The sequence below is a fragment of the Ochotona princeps genome, chromosome 28 (genome assembly GCF_030435755.1).
Source record: "Ochotona princeps isolate mOchPri1 chromosome 28, mOchPri1.hap1, whole genome shotgun sequence".
Lineage (NCBI taxonomy): Eukaryota > Metazoa > Chordata > Mammalia > Lagomorpha > Ochotonidae > Ochotona > Ochotona princeps.
The window spans coordinates 11,350,474-11,357,516 of NC_080859.1; positions in this window are offsets into that span (position 1 = coordinate 11,350,474).

Genomic DNA, 7,043 nt, shown 5'->3' on the forward strand with positions numbered 1-7,043 from the left:
TTCAGCTCAAGTGCCTGGTCCAGGGGCTTGAACTCCTGTTGATCTGGGAGACTTGGAATTCCTGGCTGCTGGCCTCAGCTTGGGCCACAGCTGGCTGTGGCAATGATGTGGAGGATGAACCAGCAGACAGAAGATGTATCTGTCTCTTTCTTTCTTTCTTTCCCCTCTCCTTCTGTCTCTGTTGTTCTGCCTTTCAAATACAAAAAGCACTTATTAACTGGGAGTAACCACCAAACTACCAAATTCACCCGAGATATCAAACGGGTGGAAGAAGATCACTGTTGGCTGGGACACATCAGCAGCACAAGGTTGCAGGGCAGCGATGGAGAAAAAGCACTGTGACTTTTGCAAGTATCCTGCTCATCTCAACTCCTTTAATCAAGTACTTATGATAACTACTATCTGTTGAGCACCTTCTGTGTTTCCTAGGCTGAAATTCTGCTGAGTATGTTCAGCAGACTGACATTTTACAGTGACTGGAAGCAGGCTAGCCAAAGTTCATATCCCAGTTCTGCTACTTGAAAAATCTGACACATTGTGAATCTGACTCTGTTTCCTCATCTGTGTAATGGGGGTGGATGATGCCTGTTTCACAGAGCTGCTAAAAGCCCATGAGGTAAAGCCCATGCAATAGCACAGTGCCTGGTCTACAGCAAGCACTCAGTGACGGAGACAGTGACAATGACCGTTGTGATCACGCTAGGTCTAATGACCCGGCAAAAACAAGACTTTGGGAAAAATTTTCAAGCATTATCCTGCAAGACGGACTGAAGGTGAATCAAGACGGGGAGCAGGTAGAAAAATTAGAAGCACTGAATAACAAAATGAGGCCACCGTGGTAGCTACAGAAACAAAATAGAAGAGATATTTGAGAAGAAAGTTAACTGCTTAAAAATACACAGTAGATTAAAGAAGAAGGAAGAAAAAAAAAAGGAAGCTGAATGTTTAAAAAATGTACTGAAGGGAGTGGCAACTTGATGCCATAGTTAAGCCATGACTGGGGACACCAGCACTTCCCATGGGCATCAGTTATTCAGGCTACTCCACTTACATCCCAGCTCCTTGCTAGGGAGCTGTGGAAGGCAGTAGAAGATGGCCCCAGGAACTGTTACATAAGTTACACTATTAACTAAACTAAACTATTTTCTTCCAAGACCTCTCCCTGGTCACTCACTGCTCCCAAAGTGGCTTGCCAGTAAAATGTGAGTTATGATTTCTACAGTGCTTTGTAACTTGAAATCCTACATCTCTAGAATTCTTATTCTGAGGGCCCTTGGTCTTTGACACAAGGCAGAGACTTGTGGCAGCTGCATTCATGCTTTGAATCAAGGTCAGCTTCTTACCTTATCAGGCCGGGGCCAGTGAGGGCACAGCCCGCCCCTGTTTTATGGCCGTAAACAACATCCTGGGAGCCTGGACGGCAGAACACAGCTTCCATAGGGGGTGGGGTGGGGATGGGTGGGAGCTGCTTTTCTCAAGAAGGACTGCACACCTTAGGTGATGGGAGAATAAATACATCAGTCATTGTTCTAATAACTCCCCGGCTTTGAATGCAAGCATGTTTATCTTACCGTCTTTAGTACCTCGCTAAGTGAAACATCATGACCCATTTCTGTTTTGGCCGCACCGAGAGCATATTAACCACTAAGTTTCACTCCTACTCCATTAGATCACAATTTGTGAAACTTTAATCTGGGTTAGCCAAGGAGGAAGCATTTCTGCCTAGGGAGAAACCAGTATTAGGCTGATTGCCAGGAACACTATTTGTAAACTGGATCCCCTCTGAAAAGGCCTGTCATTCATTTCATGAAAACAGTGAAAGCTTTTGCATTTGAAGAAAATGTTCGAGGATCCCTGAAAGCAAGATCGGTGACAGAGTAAATATTTGCAGGCTGAGAAAATACCAGTTGGTGAAAGTTGCCATGAGACTTCGGACAACAGTTAACAGCAGAAAGCCTGACGCGGCTTCATTTGTTTGACAGTGACACACGCAACCATAAAGCCATACCTCTAATCCAGGGATGTTCTAGAAAAACAACAGTGGACTAAAGCACTTGGTGATGCTACGTTCACTGAACTGAAGCTAATGGAGTACACTCAGCTACTTAAAAGGCTGGCCAGGAGCCTGTCCCCCTGTAAGCTGTACTGGCAGTTCCATTCCATGAGATCAAGAATGTCCTCAGGGGAACACTGAAGATCATTTAATCCTTGCTTATAATCAACCAAACTGGAGCATAAAAAGAAAAGAAGAAAGAAAAATAAATCTTTCCTCCATGAAGTATAAAACATTATACAACAGAACTCTGATGTAAAAAAAAACCAAACTGGCAAAACCGAAACAGAACTCTGTTTTCAATGCTATCTCCACATTTTTGGCATAGAATCTCAGTCCAAACTGGGCTCTAGAACTTGCCTGTCCTCACACTGAAGAACATGCCTCCAGGGATAAGAACTGTGATGCCGTGGGTTAAGCCATGACCCTGGATGTCTGTATCCCACATCTGCATGCTGCTATAAATCCTGGCTACTGCCTTCCAACATCCTGGACTGAGCTTATGCCTCTGCCTGCACATGGAGCAGCTGACCTGAACTCCAGGCTTCTGGCTTCAGCTTGCATCAGCCCTGGATGTTGTAGGCACCTGTGGGGGGAACCATTAGATGGAAGATCTCCCTCTCTCCTTTCCCTGTTTCTCTGTGTTTCAAGTATGTGAAAGTATTTAAAAACAAATAGACGTCTTCAAACACATGAAAAAAGAAGGCGGCCCTCTCAGTGGTGTTCACATGGCTGCTCTCAGCGGTGTTCACATGGGTGCCCCCAGGCATTAACTTTGGCATGGATTCTGATCTCTCCCCATCACAGACACTGATGGATTAGCGGACTTTCCCTAGTCACAGCTGCTGAGGGGCAGGAGTGAGAGAAGGAAACCACCTGACTCACAAACAGGCTCCTCTTGGGCATTCTGCACTTCTCTCTACAACGGACTCCTGAATGTTGGTGTGAATAGAGCGCCCACTGGTAGCATTTCTTACTCCACTTATTTCTTACAAATTCATTATAAAGCACCGTTTGCGTTAAATCTAATATCCCCTCTTTTTTCTTCAATTGAATCAAACTATATGCTAGGATATTCTATGCTTTTGGTAAAGCAAAGCTCAAATTAAGTCTAAATATGGAAAAAAAAGCATTTGTATCACATCTAGTAGAGGTTTAAAACCATTTCTCAGAAATAAACACACAAATATGCCAAAGGGGGTGGAGCAAAAGCATCTCCAGGCATAAGCCATAGGATTTCTGCACTTACTGAAAGCAGATTTTTTTCTGAATGTCTGCCATGCACGCTGCACTGTGTTGTGTTTGGGACAGAATGAAATAATCACTGACTTCGTGCCAGCCTGTTACAGAATTTGCCCTATCTTTATTTTGCACAAATTTGTAGGCATACGAGCTCAGAACATTTTAAGGATATCAAACCATTATTAATGTGTGAGGTAGATTGTTTTATTTGAAATTTATAAAACAATAACCATGTGTTTATTTTCTAATGAAATTTTAAAAAAAAACTATAGATGATGAAATTATTCAATTATCCTGATTGCCTAGATTTTTGATAATAAACATATACATCCCTTATGCAGAGGAAAGATGGATTTTAGTAGAAGTGAAATTTTTCCTTCCTCTTATGCCACTAAAATGTCATTTCTGTTTCCTACACACAAGATGCAACAGATACACAGTCCCTGACAGCTGACATGCATGTTGAGATGCAAATACATGGACATGAGATGGTCTTTTACTCAGCAGACATACGTGCACCCGGCACAGAAACACACAGGAACACATGGAGTCCCATCAGAACGAGGCCCAGGAAGCACTTTTCTCAAAGAGCTGATGATGGTTTTCTTGGTCTCTCAATAGTTTACATTTCTCAGGGTGGGTATCTAGCCCAGTAATTAATTGCTATTTGGGATACCCACATCCCTAACTAACTAACTAACTCTCTGACTGACCCTGAAACGGGTAACAGCCATGTGGCCACAGCAGATGTCATTGTGAGGAGATGGTTCAGAGCCTTGCCTATTAAAACAAATTAACACAAAATAGTTAATAGGCAGGAGCAATTTTTTCACTTAATTAAAAAAATTATTTTGTCAAGAATCACGTGTAGATGGCTACATATTGTGTATAGGAAATAAGTTTTATGTAAAATGTGGATATTGATTAATTTTATTGTATACAGAAGATATAAAGAGCAACTCCTACAATATGTTCCAAACAGAGGCCAGCCCTGTAACATAATGGGTCAAGTTGCCACTTCATACCAACATCCCCTATGGGCACCAGATCAAGCCATGGCTTGCTGTCCTGCTCTTGGCTCCTGGGTTCAGGAGGCTGGGAAGTTCAAGATCAGGACCCTGTACTTGGTGTGTGATGAGGGCTTACTGTCTACTTCCAAGATGACATGCTCGGGGCTGGGTCCTCCAAAGGGAGGCAAAGAAGGTGGTGTCTTCCCTGGGCAGAGGGACTGAAGGTCAAGAAAGGATGTCTCTCAACCTCAAGTCGATGCCATTCATGAGGGCAAAATGCTGTCACAGCATCCCAGCCCAAAGCTCACATCTCTTCACACTGCTGCGTGGGAGTTCTGGAGTGGACACTGTCTTTATGCAGGAAAGGCAGTGAGCCCACGTCAGTCCATGTCAGTGGCCATTCCGAAGAGTCTGAACAGTTCAGAGATAATGACAAGTTCTCTGAGGCTTACATCCTTCAGGCTTATAAATGTTTATACAGCGTAATGATAAGATTTTTCTTTAAAAACTCAGTTAAGGCCAGCTGGTAATAGAGTTTGTGAAGTGAATTTCTACAATGTAACTTTAAATGAGTTTAAAATCATTTATAGATTTACTTATTTATTTATTTATTATTTAAAAATCAGAGTTTTGTAGGTAAAAGATGAGATGGAGAGGGGGACCCTTACCTCATGGTTCACCTCCCAAATGGTCACAACAGCCAAATCGAACTAGGCTGAAAACAGCAGCCTGGGGCCTCTTCCAGGTCTCCCACATGAGTGTAGGGGCCCAAGGACTTGGCTCATCCTCAGATGCTCTCCCAGGCCATTGACAAGGAGCTGGGTTGGAAATGGAGCTACTGGAAATCCAACTGATGCGTATATGGAATGGTGGCACAACAGGCAGAGGTGTAACCTGACAGGCCTGGCACAGTAGTCTAGTGGCTAAAGTCCTTGCTTTGCATCTGCCAGGATCCCATTATGGGTACCGGTTTGTATCCCAGCTGCTCCACTGCTCTTCCAGCTTGTGGCCTGGAAAAGCAATAGAGGATGGCCCAAAGCCTTGGGATCTTGCACCTGTGCTGGAAGAAGCTCTGACTCCTGGCTTTGAATCGGCTCATCTTCGGCTGTTGAGGCCACTTGGGAAGTGAACCAGTAGTTGGAAGATTTTTCCCTCTGTCACTCCTTCTCTCTGTAAATCTGCCTTTCCAAGAAAAAGAAATCATTTTTGTTTTAAAAGTTAACTAAAAGTTTGCAGAGGATATACTTTTTTTTAAAAGAATTTTACTTATTTTTGCCATTTCATTTGAATGATTTTTTTTTAAACAACTGACAAGGACCACACAAACATTAACTGGCATCTTATGCAACCAAGAGCTGGTCAAACCTATCTTGAGAGCATTATTATGTTTGTCTATGATTTCTTTTTTTTTTTAAAGATTTATTTTTATTACAAAGTCAGATATACAGAGAGGAGGAGAGACAGACAGGAAGATCTTCCGTCCGATGATTCACTCCCCAAGTGAGCCACAACGGGCCAGTGCGCGCCAATCAGATGCCAGGAACCAGGAACCTCTTCCAGGTCTCCCATACGGGTACAGGGTCCCAAGGCTTTGGGCCGTCCTCAACTGCTTTCCCAGGCCACAAGCAGGGAGCTGGATGGGAAGTGGAGCTGCCGGGATTAGAACCAGCACCCATATGGGATCCCGAGGCTTTCAAGGCGAGGACTTTAGCCGCTAGGCCACGCCGCCGGGCCCGTTTGTCTATGATTTCTACAAACAGTTTAGGGTTTCTATTACTCAGAAACCATGACAGATTTTCTTTTGCTGCTACTCCAAAGGAACTGGTTTTATATCTGCTTACTTTTCTAATTCTGTAAAGAAAGTAAAGTATATAGGGAAAGAATAGTGGAGGGAAGACAAAATATTACCTATAATGTTGGGGAGCTCAGAAAGTCCTGAAACATACCCTTAGACCTCCTCCCACCTCCTTCAAAAAAGAAAACTGGAAAAGTAAGTGAGGGGAAGGGAAGTCCGTGTCCACAATTTCTCTGAGGTTTATCAATAAGAGCTCCTCTGAGGACCCCTGTAAGGCTGTGAAAGTATGAAGTCTTCCATATCGTCCTGAAGGACCACCCAGCAGGTAATGTCCAGTAGTTCTGCTTTACAAAACAAAGGGAAATTAAGCTACTTTGGTTTCTGGTTCACTTAAATAAATCCTTAAATCTTAATGTATGTTTTTTCATCTCCCTGCTTTGCTGTCTTATCTGAATAGACGCTCTGAGTATAAACTTTCAGTAGTGTTTATTTTGTTACACATACACACACACACACTCACACATCTTATATGTAAAGAGTACATTTTTTTGCTTGATATTTCTGCTCCACAGTTAAACAGACAATAAGATTACTGATGACAATAGACAAGTCTTGTCAAGTTACCTGGGCAGCAGGTCAATGTGGGTTTGGTCTTGCCTTTGCTTGGTGGCTAATGTTGTTGGTCAATTTCGTTGGGTCATGGTATCCATATATTCGATTAAAAGTTAATTAAAGGCATTTTTTTTTTCATGAGATTGTCACACAAATCAACAGACTTGTAGTCAAGAAAGAACACCTCCGTGACAGGGGACAGCATCGCTCAATATGTTGAAAGGCCTTGAGAGATTAAAGACTGACCTGACCCTCAGCAGGAAGGAATTCAACCAGAAGAGAACCTTTGCACTCCAGTTACAATTCTTGCCTCCATGTCCAGCCTACCAGT